The sequence below is a fragment of the Sciurus carolinensis genome, chromosome 7 (assembly GCF_902686445.1).
Source record: "Sciurus carolinensis chromosome 7, mSciCar1.2, whole genome shotgun sequence".
In the NCBI taxonomy this organism is placed as follows: domain Eukaryota; kingdom Metazoa; phylum Chordata; class Mammalia; order Rodentia; family Sciuridae; genus Sciurus; species Sciurus carolinensis.
The window spans coordinates 123,622,367-123,640,673 of NC_062219.1; the positions used below are offsets into that span (position 1 = coordinate 123,622,367).

At 40.9% G+C, this 18,307-nt stretch overlaps 1 non-coding gene across 1 annotated transcript; it reads left to right on the top strand.

The window, feature by feature from the left end:
* The first annotated feature begins 16,273 nt into the window (after nt 1-16,273).
* On the top strand, nt 16,274-16,346 carry Trnav-cac (transfer RNA valine (anticodon CAC)). The gene has a single exon. It is a non-coding gene; the product is annotated as a tRNA-Val (tRNA).
* The last annotated feature ends 1,961 nt before the right edge of the window (nt 16,347-18,307 follow it).

Consider the following 18,307-nt stretch of genomic DNA (forward strand, 5'->3'; position numbering starts at 1 on the left):
CATGCTCTTTATATCAAAAGATGGTTACAGAGAGGGACTTCTTATTTTACTTTGAAGCAACAATATGTGTGCCACCTATTTCATGATTATGCTAGAATCCATTCCTGGATGAAGTTTGACCAATAGCATGGGCACACAGCATCAGATCACATTGCTCTGCCTGATTCTACCTGACCATGATGCCCCCAACTGTCACAGGGACATAGAAGCAACAAATGAATTCTATGAAACTTGTATTTATGTTAGAATGAGGTTGAGATGTTGCTCATCTTACTACATCACTTCCAGCCCCTAGGGATCAGGTGAAAACTACCTTCTGGTCTCAGAAAAAGGAAATAGCTGTTCTTCCTCTGTGACTCTGGTCTCTTTTTACCGTAAGTATATTGGGAGCCATGTGATGGTTGCATTTTCCTCTTTGAATTGACTGCTAGAGGGCTCAGTGCCAAATTTGTGAACCTCTGCAACATGATATTCATGCTAACCTCACTGATTTTATTTGATTTTTATAACTCTCAATTTGCCCTAGTTGAGTGTGTGTATGTGTGTGTGTGTATTTCTGCATTGTGTTTAGGCTATTTTAGATATTATTTAAAACAAGGCTGGTATAAATAAATATAATGTTCTACTATGCCTTGAATGAAATGTTCCTAAAATATCACCCCTTCTGACTTTAACTTCTTGGTCACCAGGCAACATTTTGATTAGCAGTCAGTCTTTCCTTCCAGGTATCTTGCCACTAGGAGGTAGACATTCTGGCAAGCGCAGAAGGGTATTCTACCTTAGGGGCCAATTGGTTCTGAAACTGGAGATCCAGCAATAATCTCGAATCTGTTTCTTTTCTGGATTGTTCTAGAGTTCAGAAGGGAGTTGTCTTGGGTTGGGATGTAGCTCAGTGTTAGAGGCTTGCCTACCATGCTTAAGGCCCTGGGTTCCAACTCCAGCACCCTCTACCCCACAAAGGGAACTGTCTGAGTAATATACCCTTCAGCTAACGCCTTTGCCTCCTTTTTTAAAAAATTATTTTTTAATTTGTTTTTAATTTTTTACAAACTGCATTTTGATTCATTGTACACAAATGGGGCACATAATTTCATTTCTAAGGTTGTACACAATGTAGATTCATACCATTCATGTAATCATACATGTAATGATGTCTGTCTCCTCCTTTCATACGAAGTAAATGCTTTCCAGGGGAGAAGGGAAAGGAAAGGAACTAAACATCAACGCAGCAGGACTCAGAATATGGGCAGTTTTTTGGGTGGATCCACTTAATGCTGTTGACCTGTAGCAGGTCAAAGAAGCTCTGAGAGACTCAGTTTCTTCATTTGTAAAATAGAATAATATCACCTCCCTCTTTGTGGGAATTAAGTGAGATGACTCATATAAATCATTTAGCACAGCTACTACAACTATTGCCATTCCCATCACTGTCAAGGCTACAATCGTTAATTATCCTCGCCAAGCTCCTGTGGGGAGGGGAAAGGGGAGCCCGCGCTTCCGCCGCCCCGCGTCCTTCACTAGGGGGCGGGCTGGGCGGCCTTTGCGCGGGAGCCGGCCGCGCAGCAAGAGGGCATCACGGCGGCCAGAGGAATGCGAGGGGCCAGCCAGGGGCCACCTCCTTCGCTTGCTCCCTCCTTTCCCGAAGTCGGGGCCCACCTCCGGGTCTCCTGTGGTCTTGGCTTCTATCCCTATGACCTCCCCTCACCATGACGCCTAAATCCACCTCTTAACTGTCCCTCCCTGTGAAAACCCTAATTTCTCCCTGTGCTCTGAGATTTGAGTACTGGATCTCCTCCAGCAGTGATATCTTCTACTTAAACAAATAAAAGAGAGACTATAAACCGAAAACCCCTGAGGTAAGGTAGGAGAGAAGACATAGGATAGGTAGAAAGGAGACAGGACAGGAAAGGCCATGATTTAAACTCCTGATTTAAATGCCAGTTCCCCCTCCTATGCTCACAAACAACGCTATTAAATCAATTATCAGACCTTATCCATAGAGATCATAAATAACTCTTTCCTGACCTGGGCTTAAAAACAAACCAGAAAATGCTTTGGTCAACAGAACTTTTCTGGAATCTCTATTTATAGGATCTGATTACTCCATGCATACACCAGCCAGACTGCTGATAAAATCCACAATAGCCCTCAATGTTAAACAAATGTAGTTCTGTTTAAACTTACAAAGCAGGTGATGAAATCCCCAGATAGGGAAGATTTTCAACAACAAAACCAAAACCAAAACAAAACAAAACAAAACAAAACAACAAAACAAAAAACCAACACCTTAGAAGGTAATGATTAACATGTCAAGTGACTAACACAAAGGAGGACCAAAAACACCTTCTTAGGTCATCTCTAAAACTATAGATTTTAGCTGGTTGCAGTGGCTACAGGCCTGTGACTGAAGAGGCTGAGGCAGAAGGATCTCAAGTTTGAGGTCAATCTGGGCAACAGAGTGAGAACATCTCAAAAAAAAAAAAAAAAAAAAAAAAAAAAGGCTTGGGGGGTGTAGCTCAGTGGTAGAGCACCCCTGGGTTCAGTCTCCAGTACCACAAAACAAACCAGCCAACCTCAGGTTTTACATATCTATGCCAAGATCAAGCCAGCAACTTCCTCTCTAATGCTCACTCACACTCTATTCTGTCAGAATTTGCTTCTTGCTTTCTTTTAATAAAGTCAACCTGTGTATCACTTTGATCTGCCCTTAAATTTCTTTCTGTGGGAGATGTCAACCACAGCTTGAATTCAGGTCTACTTACCCTTGGGGGCCTCCTCAGGACTCTCCCTCCCAGTCAAAGGGCCATTCAGCTTTCTTCTTTAGGCAGAAGAGCAACAAATAACTCATCTTTGACCTGTGCAGAGTTTTAGATTCATGGTCTCATCTGATTTCTCTACTAAGATAATAACACCTGCCTGGAGAGCTGCACCCACCTGGCCCCTCCTGCAGGCACAGGCATCTTGGCTCCCTTGCTCACTCAGTGGGAGATGGGGCAGCCTCTGCAGAGCCCTGTGGAAGTCCAGAGGTCTGGACGGTTGGGCAGGCAGACCAGAGGGACAACACTGAGAACTGTAAAGATTATCAGTATGATAAGCACAAAACAGCATCTACTGGCTTCCCTTTCTCCCCCATTCAGACCTCCTGAGTCCTCGCTGTCTCCAAATTTCCTCCCCAAATGAGCTTTGTCCTCTAAAACCCAGGAAGTAGCTACAGCAACTGCTGCTGGTGCTGAGCCTTTTTTCTTTTCATCTCTAGATAAGGCTTTTGGGACTGAGCCTGGGCTCTCCAGGAGGGCAGTTATCCAAGGAGCTGCACAACTGGATTTCGCTGTCCTATGAGGGCTCCTTCTTGTCTTGTCAGCATTTCTCCTGCTTTTCCTCGTTCTCTTTACCACTCCCTTCTCCATTCCTTTGCCACTTCTCTTTCCTCAGCCTCTTCCTTCTCTCACTCTTCTTCCTCTCCTTTCCTTTCTGTCCACTGTCAGGACTTGGGGTACTGTAGTTCATTTGGTCCAGGGTCCTAGGGACTTTAGTATGTATTTATTTACTGGCACTGGGGATTGAACGCAGGGGCGCTCTACCATACATCTACATCCCCAGCTCTTATTTTGAGACAGGGTCTCCCTAAATTGCCCAGGCTGGTCTCCAGTTTGCAATCCTCTTGCTTTGACCTCCCAAATTGCTGGGATTACAGGCACTCACCACCAAGTTCAGCCCTAGGAACTTTATTTTTTTTTTCCTCTGACACCTTTTAGAGGTCTGTAACCCTGTAGGTAAGATGTTCTTAGGCAGGGTAACTCTGGGTGGCTGCCTAGGGGACTTCTCAGAGGACCCCTGTCTGGGGGAGAAAAAGTGTTGTGGATTGTATTGGATTCTGCAACTGCCTTAACCTGAAGAATCTCATGTTTATTTCTCCAGGTGGGTTCACAGTTTTTAAATGGGGGCCAATTTTAACTTCAAATATAAAATATCTTCTCTCCTCCTCCTAGTCTATTCATTTGTATTATATTGAATTTCTTAGATTATTATTTCCATCCAGTAGTTTCAATAATTCATTGTGTGCATTTTGTTCTTTTGCTTTGCTTCTTTATTTTTATGGCATTAAGTTTTATATTGTGTCTGATATGTTTTCCCCTTATTTTAACTGTGCAGAAGCCACCTTCATTAAAATATGGTGTGGTAAAATATGTACCATGTAAAATTTACCTTTCTTTTTTCTTTTCTTTTTTGTCCCCCCAGTACTGGGGATGAACCCATGGATCATACATTCAAGGTAAGCGCTCTACTCCTGAGTTACCCCTTTTTACATTTTATTTTGAGACAAGATCTCACTAAATTGTCCAGGCTAGCCTTGAACTTGCAATTCTCCTGTCTTGGCCTTCCAAGTAGCTGGGATTTCAGGCATGCATCAGTACACCTGGCAAAATTTGCCATATTCACCATTTTGCATGTATAATTCTGTGGCATTAATTACATTTTACAGTGTTGTGGAACCATCACCACTATTTCCAAAACTGTCCACTACTCCAAACAGAAACTCTGCATGTATTAAATAATGACACTCCACTTACTTACCCCCAGTCCTTGGTAACCACTAATCTACTTTTCTGCCTCTATGAATTCCCTACTTTAAATATTTAAATAGAGATTGGGCATACCATATTTTTTATTTTAAGTGAAATTCCACAAAAGCTTTTTTTGATGTCTGGATTATTTCATTTAGCATAACTTTGTCAAGGTTCATCAATGTCATAATATGTATCAGAACATTTAATGGCAGAATGAAAGCTTGTGGTACTAACATTAAAACATTTTTGTTTAGTGTGCTTTTAATTAATTTTAACTTCCTAAATTTTATTTTTTGGATTATTTTCTATTTTATCAACTTATTAGATCACTGAAAGAACTGTCATAATGATGTCAGCTGGTCTCACACTAGCTTTATAATAGCATCCTCCTATGCAAGGGTGTCTGGGTGTTCTTACCCCCAGATGGCGCTATAACATTCTTTAAAGAGCTAACCCTCATTCCCTTCCACCTTGAACTCCCTTACTCAAATCACCTGATGTGAAACATTTAGGAGATCCAAAGTTTCATATATTTCTATTATCCATATTCTCTCCCACTAAGGCCAACAAAATTTTATCTTTATTATTAGCACCTGTGACCTTCTGGCACAATTTGTTTTAGTTATTGATGGACCTTTATTTTACTTATTTTTATGTGGTGCTGAGGATCGAACCCAGTGCCTCACACAAGGCTAAGCAAGCACTGTACCACTGAGCCACAATCCCAGCCTGTTCTGGCATAATTATAAAATACATTTTATTATGGAAAATTTCAAACACATGAAACTAAAGAAAGTAATCTGATGAGCCTCTACCTGCCATGAAGCTTCAACAATTAACATTTGCCAATTTTGGAACATTATTTTTTCACTTTATGTTCAATCTCATCCCTCTTAAGGAGGAAAATCCAGGCTCAATAATAGCCTAATAATACATTAAGAGAGTCTTGGAAACATTGAATTTCAGCAGGGAAGAGGAGGGAGTTTGTTTGGTTCATTCAAGAAAATATCCCTAAGTCATGTCCCTGATCAATAGCCAGGCAGTGTCAAAAGCACATGCGCGCGCACACACACACACACACACACACACACACACACTCCTTGTGGAAGACAAAACTAAAACATAACTTGATTTTCAAATACTCTTATGTCTGTCTTCATCTTATCTATTTCTTTTTCATTCTTTTTTGCAGTACTGGGGGATTGAACCCAAGTGCACTCTACCACTGAGTTACATCCCCAGTCCTTTTTATTTTTTATTTTGAGACAAGGTCTCACTAAGTTGGTGACACTGGCCTGGAACTTGAGATCCTCTTGCATTAGCCTACCATATAGCTGGGATTACAAGTGTTCACCACTGCACCTGGCTTGTCTTGTCCATTTCCACTTGAATTCCACCCCTTCCATTTCATAGGGAGGATATTACAGGGAGGATCTCAGGATGCAATTGATCTTACTTCCTTCTTTAGAATGAGGGGTGCTTTTGATCTCGCTTCCTTCTTTAGAATGAGGGATACAATTGATCTCGCTTCCTTCTTTAGAGGGAGACCAGGAGATGTCAGCTAGGCCTGGGAGTATGCCCAAGGGACTGGAGGGCGGGGTTAGAATGAAGTCAACTGCATTTCTACAAAAGTCATACCTCAGGATAAATCAGAGCACCTGGTTGGCAGTCCAGGCTGGTGTATGTATTACTTCCTGGATGTGGGTTTTGGGGATCTCTCTGAGGAGCTGTCTGACATCAAGAAGGGAAAAGGTGTGTCTGATTTGTTCTTGTACTTCTCTCATAGTAATAGACTCCCACAGTCCTAGTGGAGCCTGCGACTTTCTGGAATATATTACATTACCTGGCCTTTCTTGAGCTAAATGGGGCCACATGATCAAATTTTAGCCAATGGAATGAGAGAGAAAGTAGTGTGTACTGTTTCAAGGAACAAGACTTTTATTTTAAGATTTTTTGTTTATTTTTTCAGTACTGGGGATCAAATCTAGGACCTTGTGCATGCTAGACGAGCATGGTACCTCTGAGCTATGTCCCAGTCCTCAAGAAATATTTTTCTTCTTCTTTTTTTTTGTTCCAGGGATTAAACCCAGGGGCACTTAACCACTGAGTCACATCCCCAGATCTTTTATTTTTTATTTCGAGACAGAGCCTCACTAAGTTGCTGAGGCTGGCTTTGAACTTGCAATCCTTCTTCTCAGTCACGCCAACCCCAGTCACTAGAATTACAGTTGTGTGCACCCCGCCAGCCAGCAGAAGGAACATTCTTTTTTTTTTCTGGCAGTGGGGGTGGTTACGAGGGATTGAACTCAGGGCACTTAACCACTGAGCCAAATCCCCAGCCCTATTTTTTGTTTTATTTAGAGACAGGGTCTCACTAAGTTGCTTAGTGCCTTGGTTTTGCTGAGGCTGGCTTTGAACTCCCAATCCTCCTGCCTCAGCCTCCTGAGCCACTGAGATTACAGGCGAGTGCCACTGTGCCTGGCAGAAGGAACATTCTTAATAGGAGGATACTTGTTCCTTTTTATTTCCCTACTTGTCTACTCTTCTGCTTGGAATATGATGATGATGATGGTTAAAGTTTCTCTAGATAATGAATCAATGAATCTTTTTTTTTTTTTTTTTTTTTTTCCTGTGCTGGGGATACCCAAGGTTTCCTGCCTGCTAGGTGAGTGCTCTTCCACTGAGTCACACCTCCTGCCCTCTAGCTCACGAAGATAAGTGCTGTGTCATATGGATGGTCAGAGTGGAAACCTGAAAGCAGCCTGGATTACAGAATTTTTATTATGGTGATGTCATACCTGTTTTTTTTTTTTTTTTTAAATTTGTTTAGTTGTTGATAAACCTTTATTTATTTATATGCAGTACTAAGAATCGAACCCAGTGCCTCACACATGCTAGGCAAGCACTCTACCACTGAGCCACAACCCCTGTCATACCAGTTTTGAACTGCCACTATCTGGACTGTTATGAGGCTCCAGTAACGCCCAGGGCACCAATCATTAGGAATGACTGCCTGGAGTGGCTGCCACATACATCTATCTCCCTTAGGACCCCAGCATGGCCATTGTGGCTGGTAGGTGACTTTATGGAGGTTTTTGGGATTTAGAACCCTGGTTACCTTATCTTTGAATACTCAACCAATATCTAGCAGTCTAGAAAATGAAATTGAGGAGGACATATGCACAGAGCTCTGGGAATTAGCGTCGAGTCATTAGAGTCTCCACCCTCAAAAGCAGATGCCTTCCTGTCGGGCCAAGGTTGAGGCTAGTGTACTGACCATATACTGGATCTTGTTGGCTCAAGGGGCTCAGGCTCATTTGTTATTGTAGCAGCTTCATTGACAGAAAGTCCATGAAGGCTTGAGTTTCTGTAAGAGCAGGAAAAATCAGAAGAGAGGAGCGATGGGATGGTGGAGAATGTAGGGCCTGAATACACTTGTCTGCTGTGATCATCTAAATGTGAGGTGCTCTGTTTACAAAAAAGAGTGAGCCGCACTGTGCTCAGTCCCAGGATGCAAGAATAAAGAGGTAAGTAAAGAAAACTACAATGCATTGGTAGAAAAAACAGGTTTATAAATTTATAAGTGCTGTCCCTATCATGGGTTTATAAATCTTCCAGGATGTAGGAATATCCAGGTGCCACTGTTAAAGGGGCAGTCTGTATGGATGTGGAGTTTTTTGTCTTGTTTTCCTGGTACTGGGATTGAATGTGGGGTGCTTATCCAATGAGCTACATTCCTAACCCTTTTAAATTTGAGACAGGGTCTCCCTAAATTGCTGTGGCTGTCCTCACACTTGCAATCCTCAAACCTCAGCCTCTAAATTGCAGGGATTATAGGTGTGTACCACTGTGAACAGCTGTTTTTAACAGTACATGTCTTAGTGCTTTAATATATATTACCTCCTAAATGAAGTTTTCATCAGATTTTTCTTTCTTTCTTTTTTTTTTTTGGTGGTGCTGAGGATTGAACCCAGGACCCTGTGCATGCAAGGCAAGCACTCTACAACTGAGCTATATCCCCAGCCCCTTAGTGAAGTTTCCACTATTTTAAATCTTTACCATATTTATACATGTATGTAATATGAATAGTCCACAAATTCTACAAGACTTTTGGCAAAAAGCTAAGGCCTCATGCATAAAGCTAGCATTCTGCCCCTGAGCTGGACCTCCAGCCCCTTGTTTGATCTGTATTTTCCTATTTTTTAACCATCCGTATCTATAAGTTAATGTTCAGTGCCTGGAATAGAGATTACTCTAGGTATATTAAACAGGAAAAGATTTTATATTGGGAGCTTCTGAAATCTTTAGAAGGACTGATGCTAAACCTTATAGAACAATGTCCAGAACAACACACCTCTGCTAGGTTTTCCTTTGATTACTTATCTATGAATTTATTAGTAATTTGTCACCAAATTACCTTCAGAGGCATAGTTTTTCTCTCCTTTAAAGTGCATGATAATTCATCAATTTCATCTTTTTCATGGAGACATCTTTCTGAAGTCAAGGTGAGGAATTCTCTTAATCCCCCAGGTCTGGGCTTCAAACTCCTATTTCAATCTGAACCCCTCGATCCCTTGTTCTTCTGCAGAACTGCCTCCTAGGATTTTCCTTCTGTGTCATACTAGGGCTTCCATTCGCCATCCCACATCTTTATCACTCTTGACCTAATCCTTCATTTTGATGGAACACACACTACTAATTTCCTGAAGAAAGAGGAAAGGAAGAGAAATGTCTGAGACTTTTCTGAAAATGTCTTTATTATTATTACACTTGATTAATGGTTTTACCGAGGATAGGATTCTAAGTTGAAAATTTACATCAAAATTAAATTTTGATTTTTGGTTTTTCCTTTCCTCTTTTTTTTTTTTTGGTGGTGGTACTGGGGATTGAACCCAGGGCCTTACACACGCTATGCAAGCATTCTACCATTGAGCCTCATTTCCAGCCCTTTACTTCTAAATTTTTTTTTTAACTTCTAAATTTTGAAAGCTTCCAGTACTGTTGTCAAAAAGCCCTACACTATCTTTGTTATTCAGTTTTCTGCTATCCTAATGAAATATTGGAAATAATCAACTTAAAAGGAGGAAAGGTTTATTTTGGCTCACAGTTTCAGAAATTTCAGTCTGCAGTCTCTTGACCCTGTTGGTTTTTCAGGGTGGGGCCTGTGGCAGCACAGTACATCATGACAGGAACACGTGATGGAAGAGGTCTGTTCATCTCATGATGGCCAGGAAACAAACAGAGGAAGAGGAAGAGCCAAGATCCCAATACCTCCTTCAGGGGCGTGGCTCCAATGACCTAACTTCCTTCCATTAGGCCCAGCTTCTAAAAGTTCCACTGCCTTCCACCAGTGCCACCACCTGGGGACCAAGCCTTGAAATTGCTAGTTTGAGGTCAGCCTCAACAACTTAGCAAGGCCCTGAGCTTTGCCTAAGTTGGCGAGACCTTTCTCAAAATAAAAAAATAGGGCTGGGGATATAGCTGAGTTGGTAGAGTGCTCACTTTTGCAAGTACAAGGCCCTGGGTTCAATCCCCAGCACCGCAAATAAATAAATAAAAAAAAAAATAAAAAGTGTTGGAGATGTATCTCAGTGGTAAAGCACCCTTGGGTTCAATTCCTGCAATAACAACAACAACAAAAATCCCAAAGCAAAAAACAAACAAACAAAAAAACACACACAAAAAAGCCCCCAAAGATCCAAACTATAGTAACTTCTGGGTCTTGATCCTTTTTATGTGATTTCCTCCCAGTTTTTGTTCAATTTGGGGATTTTTCTCTTTGTTGCAATATTATTATTTTTAATTAATTATTTATTGATATTATGGTACTGGAGATTGAATCCAGGTGTGCCCTTTTTATTTTTAATTTTGAAACAGGGTCTTGCTAAGTTGCTAAGGCTGGTCTCAAACTTGCAATCCTTCTGACCTTACCTCCAGAGTCCCTGGGTTTACAGGTGTGCACTATCATACCCAGCTGACCTAGTATTTTTTAAAATTCATAATGATCTGCCTTGGACATCATTCCTTTTGCCAGACACTTTTCTAAACATTTATCTCAATTTTGAATTTTGTGTCCCTCAGTTCTGGGAGATTTTCTTGAATTATTTCCTCGATAATTTCTTCTGTTCTTTCTCAAAGTCCTATTATTCATCTAGATAAGCTATCTTTATTTTTATATATTTTCTGTACCATTAAAATTTATATATTTTTCTATACCATCAACATTTCTTCATCTCTTTCTTCTTTTCTTCAACTTTAAATTTAACACTTCTGTGGAGCGTTTTGCTCTTGAAATTTATTTTTCATTAACACCATTTTTTTCCTTTAAGATTTTCTTCTTCTTTTTTTTTGTACTGGGGATTGAACTCAGGGGCACTCAACCACTGAGCCACATCCCCAGCCCTGTTTTCTATTTTATTTAGAGACAGGGTCTCACTGAGTTGCTTAGTGCCTTGCCATTGCTGAGGCTGGCTTTGAACACAGGAGGCTCCTGCCTCAGCCTCAGCCTCCGGAGCCGCTGGGATTACAGGAGTGTGCTACTGCGCCTGGCTTAAGTATTCATTTTTAAGTCCTCTTGTAGTTTTTCCAGGCAGAAAATACTTTTTCTTATTTTTATGAAACATGAATTGCAATGGGTTTATTATATGCATTGTCTCCATTTTATCAGTTTCTTAATTCCTGTGTTTTCCATTCCAATTTTTCTTGTCAGTGTCTTTCATCACATGATGACTTTGTTGGATATCAATTTGTTGCCTCTCCGCCATAAATTCACCCTGTTTGCTGCTCTGTTAATGGAGTTGGAAGCCATACCTCTTCTCAGTGAGCACAGTATAAAGCTTTGTCTGTAGAGGGCGCTAGAGGGACGTTGGTGGAGGAAAGAATTTCCCTAGCTGGTTCCACGAGCTGCAGTTTTTGATTCTTTGTGATTTTTGCTGCTGCTGCTGCTGCTGCGGCTGAGTAGGGAGACATCAGTGGGTTGGACCGGAAACGGACACTGTGTGTTCTAGGTCTTGCACGCAGGAGTGAGCTCCTGATCTCATCCGTGTCTCCCCCTCACCCCAAAGGAGAGGTTTTTGTTCATTTGTTTTTGTTTTTTCGGTTGTTACTTTTGGTGGTGGTGGGTTTGTTTGGTACCAGGGATTGAACCCAGGGGCGCTCAACCCTTGAGCTACATCCCCAGCCCTTTCTATATTTTATTTCTAAATAAAATAGAAAAAATATATAAATAAATAAATAAAAATGAAATAAACACCTCTAGATAGGAGTCTCACTAAGCTGCTTAGGGCCTTGCTAAATTGCTGAGGCTAGCTTTGAAATGGTGATCCTCAGCCTCCCCAGCCTCTGGGATTACAGGCGTCTGCCACTGCACTGAGCTCCTAAGGAGCGTTTGCTGCTTGCCTATGACTGTGGACAGGTTTTGGCCCATCCAGGGCTCATCCGGCCTGCAGATGTCCAGTGAATGACTGGAACCAGATGCAAAGGTTTGGCATCTGTGCTTTCATAGTGAATCTGTCTCCTTTGCTGGCTTAACCTTTGGATCAGATTTCTGCTCCACTCTGCATGGACACATGTTGATCATTTTCATCCAAAACCACAGGCAGGGTTGCAGGGTCAACTTGACCTAGACATGGCCTAGTCTCTCCTCTGTCTTCAAGGCTAAAGACACCAAGATGGAGTGACTGGGACAGCATCCAGTTCAGGTTGCAGGAGCAGCACCTGCCCATTGCCCCTCTGCTCATTCTTTCTCTCCCCATAAAGCCCTTTCGCATACCTGAGTCCCCTAAAATGGTTGCTAAAGGTATTGGACTCATCATCTTCCAAGTCCACTTGTTATTAATAAAGCTCCTTCTCTCCTCTCCCAAGACACTGACTTTGAGTCACTAGCTTTATTGGGCACAATAGTTACAGTGTCTCCATTTCTTACTGGGGTCCCGCTGCCTGAAATCAATTCACTGTTAGAATTCTCCCACAGGAGTCTTGCCTTCAAGTTGCTTTAATCTGCTAAACAGTTGTCCATTTGCTGTCCAGATCCTGCTCTAGTCACTTATCTATCTATTTATTTAGGTTGTAGAGTCTCCGTTCATTCATTCATTCATTCATTATTTGTTCATTTATTTTTGTCCTTTGTAGATTCTTGACTTTTTAAAGTCCCTTTACATGTTTGCGTGGGATTTCTGGTGGGAGCAGAAAGGGCTGCATTCAACCAGCCACATGAAGGCCAGAAGACCTACTTGAGTTCTTCGTGTGCACATGGTGCACCCTGGAGACCCAGCCTGGGCTGATGGCACCTTGTGGCAGCGGATGCTATGAAGGCTTCCTTGTTCTTCCCTCTCCATTTTCTCTGGCTTGCCCTCTTTCCAGGCAGCACACAGGCCTCTGCTTCAGAGTCTACCTCAGTGCATTTCCAACAAATTCCTTTGCAGGGTTGATGAGACGGCCTCGCACTCTGACCCGTCTGTTGCTTATGAAAGACCTGTGGGAACAAGAGGGACTTTACAGTTGCATTCTATTTTTGTTGACCTCTGACTAATCCTCTGAAGTAAATCAGAGTTCAAATATAGGTTAATTTGCATTCCTTGCTATTGATGTTCAAAAAATACCTGTATTTCTTTACATTACCAGCAAATGCCATCTGTGTTTTTATATTGCTGCCAAACACAAGTGCAGAACAAATACTGGGGTGGATCTGATAGCAATCTTAAGAACTGTAAAAGACTATTTTGCTCAATATGTTTCTCCCTTTGTTAAAAAAATAATATTCCTTGGATTTGGAAACTTACCGGATAACATATATGAAATATTAAAAAAATAAAGATCATCTCTAGCCCCAATAACATAGAAATAAAAATTACTATGAATAAAGAAGATAAAACATACACACACACACATACACACACACACACACACCATGGAGTTTTACTCAGTCATAAAGAATGAAAACATCTCATTTGTGGGTAAATGGATGGAATTCGAGAACATCATGCTAAGTAAAATAAGCCAGACTCAAAAAAGTTAAGGGTTGAATATTTTCTGTCATATGCAGAAGCTAGGGAGAAAGGGGTAGAGAGAGAGAGAGAGAGAGAATGTGAGGTGTTGGATCTCAAGAAGACAGCAGGAAGACCAATAGAATATAGGAAGGGAGGAGGGAAAGGCATGTGGAACTGGAGGGGGCAAAGAAATCTACCAAATTATACTATGTCTATGTACAAATTTACCACAATGAATCCCCCCATTTATATATATAAATATAATATATAATCCCCCATATATATATATATATATACATATATATATATATAAATTATAATGCAATAACTAAAACAGCAAGCAGATGGGGGAGGGAAGAAGGAAGGAAAGGGAAGGTCCTGGGAAATGAGATTGATCAAATTATAATTATAACATACCAATAAAAAAAAAGTGGGGGAATGTACCAGGCGCAGTGGCGCACATTCCCATAATCCCAGAAGCTTGGGAGGCTGAGGCAGGAAGATTGTGAGTTCAAAGCCAGCCTCAGCAAAAAGCAAGGTGCTAAGCAACTGGGTGAGACCCTGTCTCTAAATAAAATACAGGATAGGACTGGGGATGTGACTCAGTGGTAGAGTGCCCCTGAGTTCAATCCCTGGTATCTACCCCCACCAAAAAAAAAAAGTGGGAGAAAAAAATAATAAATAAATGTTGGTAAATCTTGATCTTTTTTTCAGTTGGGCATATGCCTCTACTTTAACTTCAAGTCATAAACAATAACTTACCCCTAAAATTTCTTCATAAAATAATTTTAAGGGCTGGGGAGATAGCTCAGTTGGTAGAGTGCTTGCCTTGTAAGCACAAGGCCCTGGGTTCAATCCCCAGCACCCAAAATAAATAAATAAATAAATAAATAATTTTAAGTTTCTGTCTAATATAGTACCATAGGATATACCCTTTTGTTGGACTTGTAAACTGTTTCACCATTATAAATGACACTACTATGAACATTCCTGAACATAAAAGTTCTTGTTACCTATTATCAGGATATTTCCAAAAAGAGGGTATCCCCTGCTAGTACTGTATTTGAGTGCTGATTTTGCCACAGCTTCAAAAGAATTGCAATATTACCTTTAAAAAATATCTCTAATTTCCTTTTAAAACTCCTCTCTGGCTGAGTGCAGTGGTGCACACCTGTGATCCCTTCAACTCGGGAGACTGAGGTAGGAGGATTGCAAGTTCAAAGCCAGCCTCAGCAACTTAGTGAGGCTCTAAGCGACTTAGTGAGATTCTGTTTCAAAATAAAAAATAAAAAAGGCTGAGGATATAACTCAGTAGGAAAGCATTCATGGGTTCAATCCCCAGTACCTGTACCCCCTCCAAAACCCAAACAAAAACAAAACAAAACAAACAAACAATAACTACTCTCTGAACAATTCAAACATGCTTTTACATAAACTAGATGTATGACATTGCTGCAGAGCATAAACAGGCTGGTGTACAGTTTTATTAACTTTAACTGAAGTAAACAGAGATTTACAAAACTCCCAGGGAGAAAGGGAGCTCAGGAATCTGACCAGTTGCAATGTTCCTTATCTGCTAAAATCCCCCTGCCAAAAGAAAGCCCACCAAAAGTAACTGACCAACTCCCCCCATGACCTGGCCCTGCTAAATCCTATGAAACTCAGACCCTTGTTGTACCCCTTTGCCACTTTTCCTCTTGAAAATGTGCCCCTCCGCTGCTTAATACAGCATCACTGATTCGTTGAGGTCAGCCTCCCTTTCTTTTTCTTTTTGTATTCTCTTTTATTTGCTTTCATTAACCAGATTGCTTTGCAACCTTTTGGCTAAGATCAAATGTAGCAACTTTAACCAGAAAGGATTTTAAGAGACCAATGATTTTGATAACTATATTAATTATTATAGAAATTTAAATAATTGTTTTTGGCAGACTCTTTCTACAATTAATTCCACTAAGTATATTTCAACCAAGTGTATAGAAAATTGAATGCATACATTTTTCAGGGTTCCCTGAGAAATTGGTTGCTATCCTCAGCAATGACTTCTTGTTATTGCTTTGAAATAAAATAAAAATAACGGATATTATTTTTTAACAGGAGAAACATATTGAACAACAACAAAAAAATTCCTTTTTTTTTTTTTTTTACAGTTCTTAAGATTGCTATCAGATTCACCCCAATGTTTGTTCTTTGGTTCTTGCTTTTGGCAACAATATAAAAACAAAGGTAGTTTTTGGTGTACTATAAAAGCAGGTATTTTTTGATCATCAATAGCAAGGAATGCGGGCTGGGGATATAGCTCAGTTGGTAGAGTGCTTGCCTTGCAAGAACAAGGTCCTGGGTTCAATCCCCAGTACCCCCCCCACACACACAAAAGAATAGCAAGGAATGCAAATGAACCTACTTATTTGAACATGAGTTTAGGATCGGGGTCTGTCATCTTACAGAAATATTTTCCGATAGGGCTAGTGACTCAATTAATTGCTGGTTCATGAGTTGGAGAGATCCCAAAATGATGTTGTGCCTGGCTCAGGCATTTCTACAGGGTTCCTGCAGAACATCTCTGTGCAGTGGCCAGGGGACTCTCCTGTTCAGGTGCCCCACAGCCCGAGAGTCTTAGTTTTCATGGGGCAGTGCAGACCCTATTGCCTGCCCAGTTGAGTTCCTAAGAAAAGGTAAACAAATCTCAATCAGCAGCAAAAAATATAATCTGCGGGGGTTGGGGAGATAGCTCAGTTGGTAGAGTGCTTGCCTCACAAGCACAAGGCCCTGGGTTCGATCCCCAGTACCGCCAAAAAAAGAAGAAAAAAAACAAAAAACTTGACATCTCTGCTGGCAGTGACTTGGGGAGCTAAGGCAGAAGATCACAAGTCCAAGGTTAGTCTGCAAGACCCTGTCTCAAAATGAAATAAAAATGGGCTGGGGATCTAGCTCAGAGTAGGTCCGCACTGGGTTCAATTCCTAGTACCACAAAAACAAACAAAAAAAATTTGGCATCTCTGCCTACATTTGGGCTGGAGTTATAGCTCAGTTGGTAGAGTGCTTGCCTTGCAAGCACAAGGCCCTGGGTTCAAATCCCCAGCAACACACACGCACACACACACACACACACACACACACACACACAAAATATATATATGGTGAGGGCCATATATATATGGTGAGGGCCAGGCACATACTTTACCACAGAGCCACATATATATTATATATATATATAATCTGCAAGGACCTAAATGGTAATTTACCTAAATGGTAAATTTATGAATTTAAATTTTATTTCCTCAGTGTGCTGAGGCACATGCCTATAATCTCAGTGAGTTGGGAGGCTGAGTCAGGAGGATTGTAAATTCAAGGCTAGTCTCAGCAATTTAGAAATAAAAAATAAAAAATAAAACACACTGGGGAAGTATCTCAGTGTTAAAACATCTCTGGGTTCAAGCCCTAGTACTAAAATTAATAAAGAAATTTAAACAATAAAATAAAAGTTTTACTTCCTTATTCTTCCTTTGTGTCTCCTATCTACTTTTTTTTTTAAAATTATTTATTCTATCCTACCTCAGTTCCAAAAATCAGTTTATTATATATTTGTCAGAGTTTAAATTCTTTACCACAGTATAGTGTTACACGGTTAATGTCATTTCATACTTTCCTTTAAGCATTTGTATATTAAGTGGTTGACATCACTTTTAAGTAAAAATTTAATTGCATCCTGAGAGCAGCATTTAGGAAAACTATTTCTAAACCTATATGGGAAATTAAAGCAAGATAGAGTGAGTTTATGGGAATTGCATCCATTTCTGGGAACTTTACACAAATAAAACAGCTATGCCAACATTACTTTCCAACATTACATTACAAGAAGTGAGACAGGATATTAAAGAATGTGTGACAAATTGCACAGTTCCTTCTCTTTACCTTAGGCTTCTATTCCCCTTTTCCCATCTTGTCAATGGTGGTTTCTAACCCTCCAAAGGGAAAGAACTGGAGAGTGCCAGGGCTAGGGGTGAGTAGTAGCAAGAGAATTCTTTCTTGACTGGCATAGTTACAAGAGGGTTTTTGTTTTTGTATTAATGGGGATAGAACTTAGGGTCTGGTGTGTATTAGGCATGCACTGTACCACTGAGCTGCACCCCCAGCCCTTTTTATTTTATCTTGAGATAGGATCTCGCCAAATTACCCAGGCTTGCCATGAATTTGTCTGCTTTTCTTTTTCTGTTTTCTTTCTTTTGCAGTGCTATGGGTTGAACCAAAGGCCTTATGAGGACTAGGCACATACTTTACCACAGAGCCACATCCTCGCCCAATTTGGGTTTTGGGGCAACAGTGCCAACCTCTGCTTTTTTTTTTTTTTTTTTTTTTTTCCCTCTTTCTTGGTCGTGAACTTGTGATCCTGCCGCCTTCAGACTCCTGAGTACCTAAGATTACAGGAGTGCACCATTGTGCCCGGCAAGGAAGTTTTTAATTTAATTTGTCCTTTTGTTTGTTTTTGTTTTCAAGTGCCAGAGGATGCAAAGGACTTTGCATTCCTGGAACTGGCAGGTCTTGAAGCTGGTTCTTCTTGCTTATGTGCTCCCATGGATTCTTCTGAGACCCTTGCTCCCCAAGGCCATTGCCAAAGACCACACAACTCCAGTCCCCTGCTGGAAAGGCCCTCCTTTCTTCTTCCCTCCTCCCTTAGGAATGCAGGGATCACTTCAGCTTCTTGCTGCTTAGGCCTGTTCACACCTGTAGGTGGCCATAGTAGACAGGATTAAC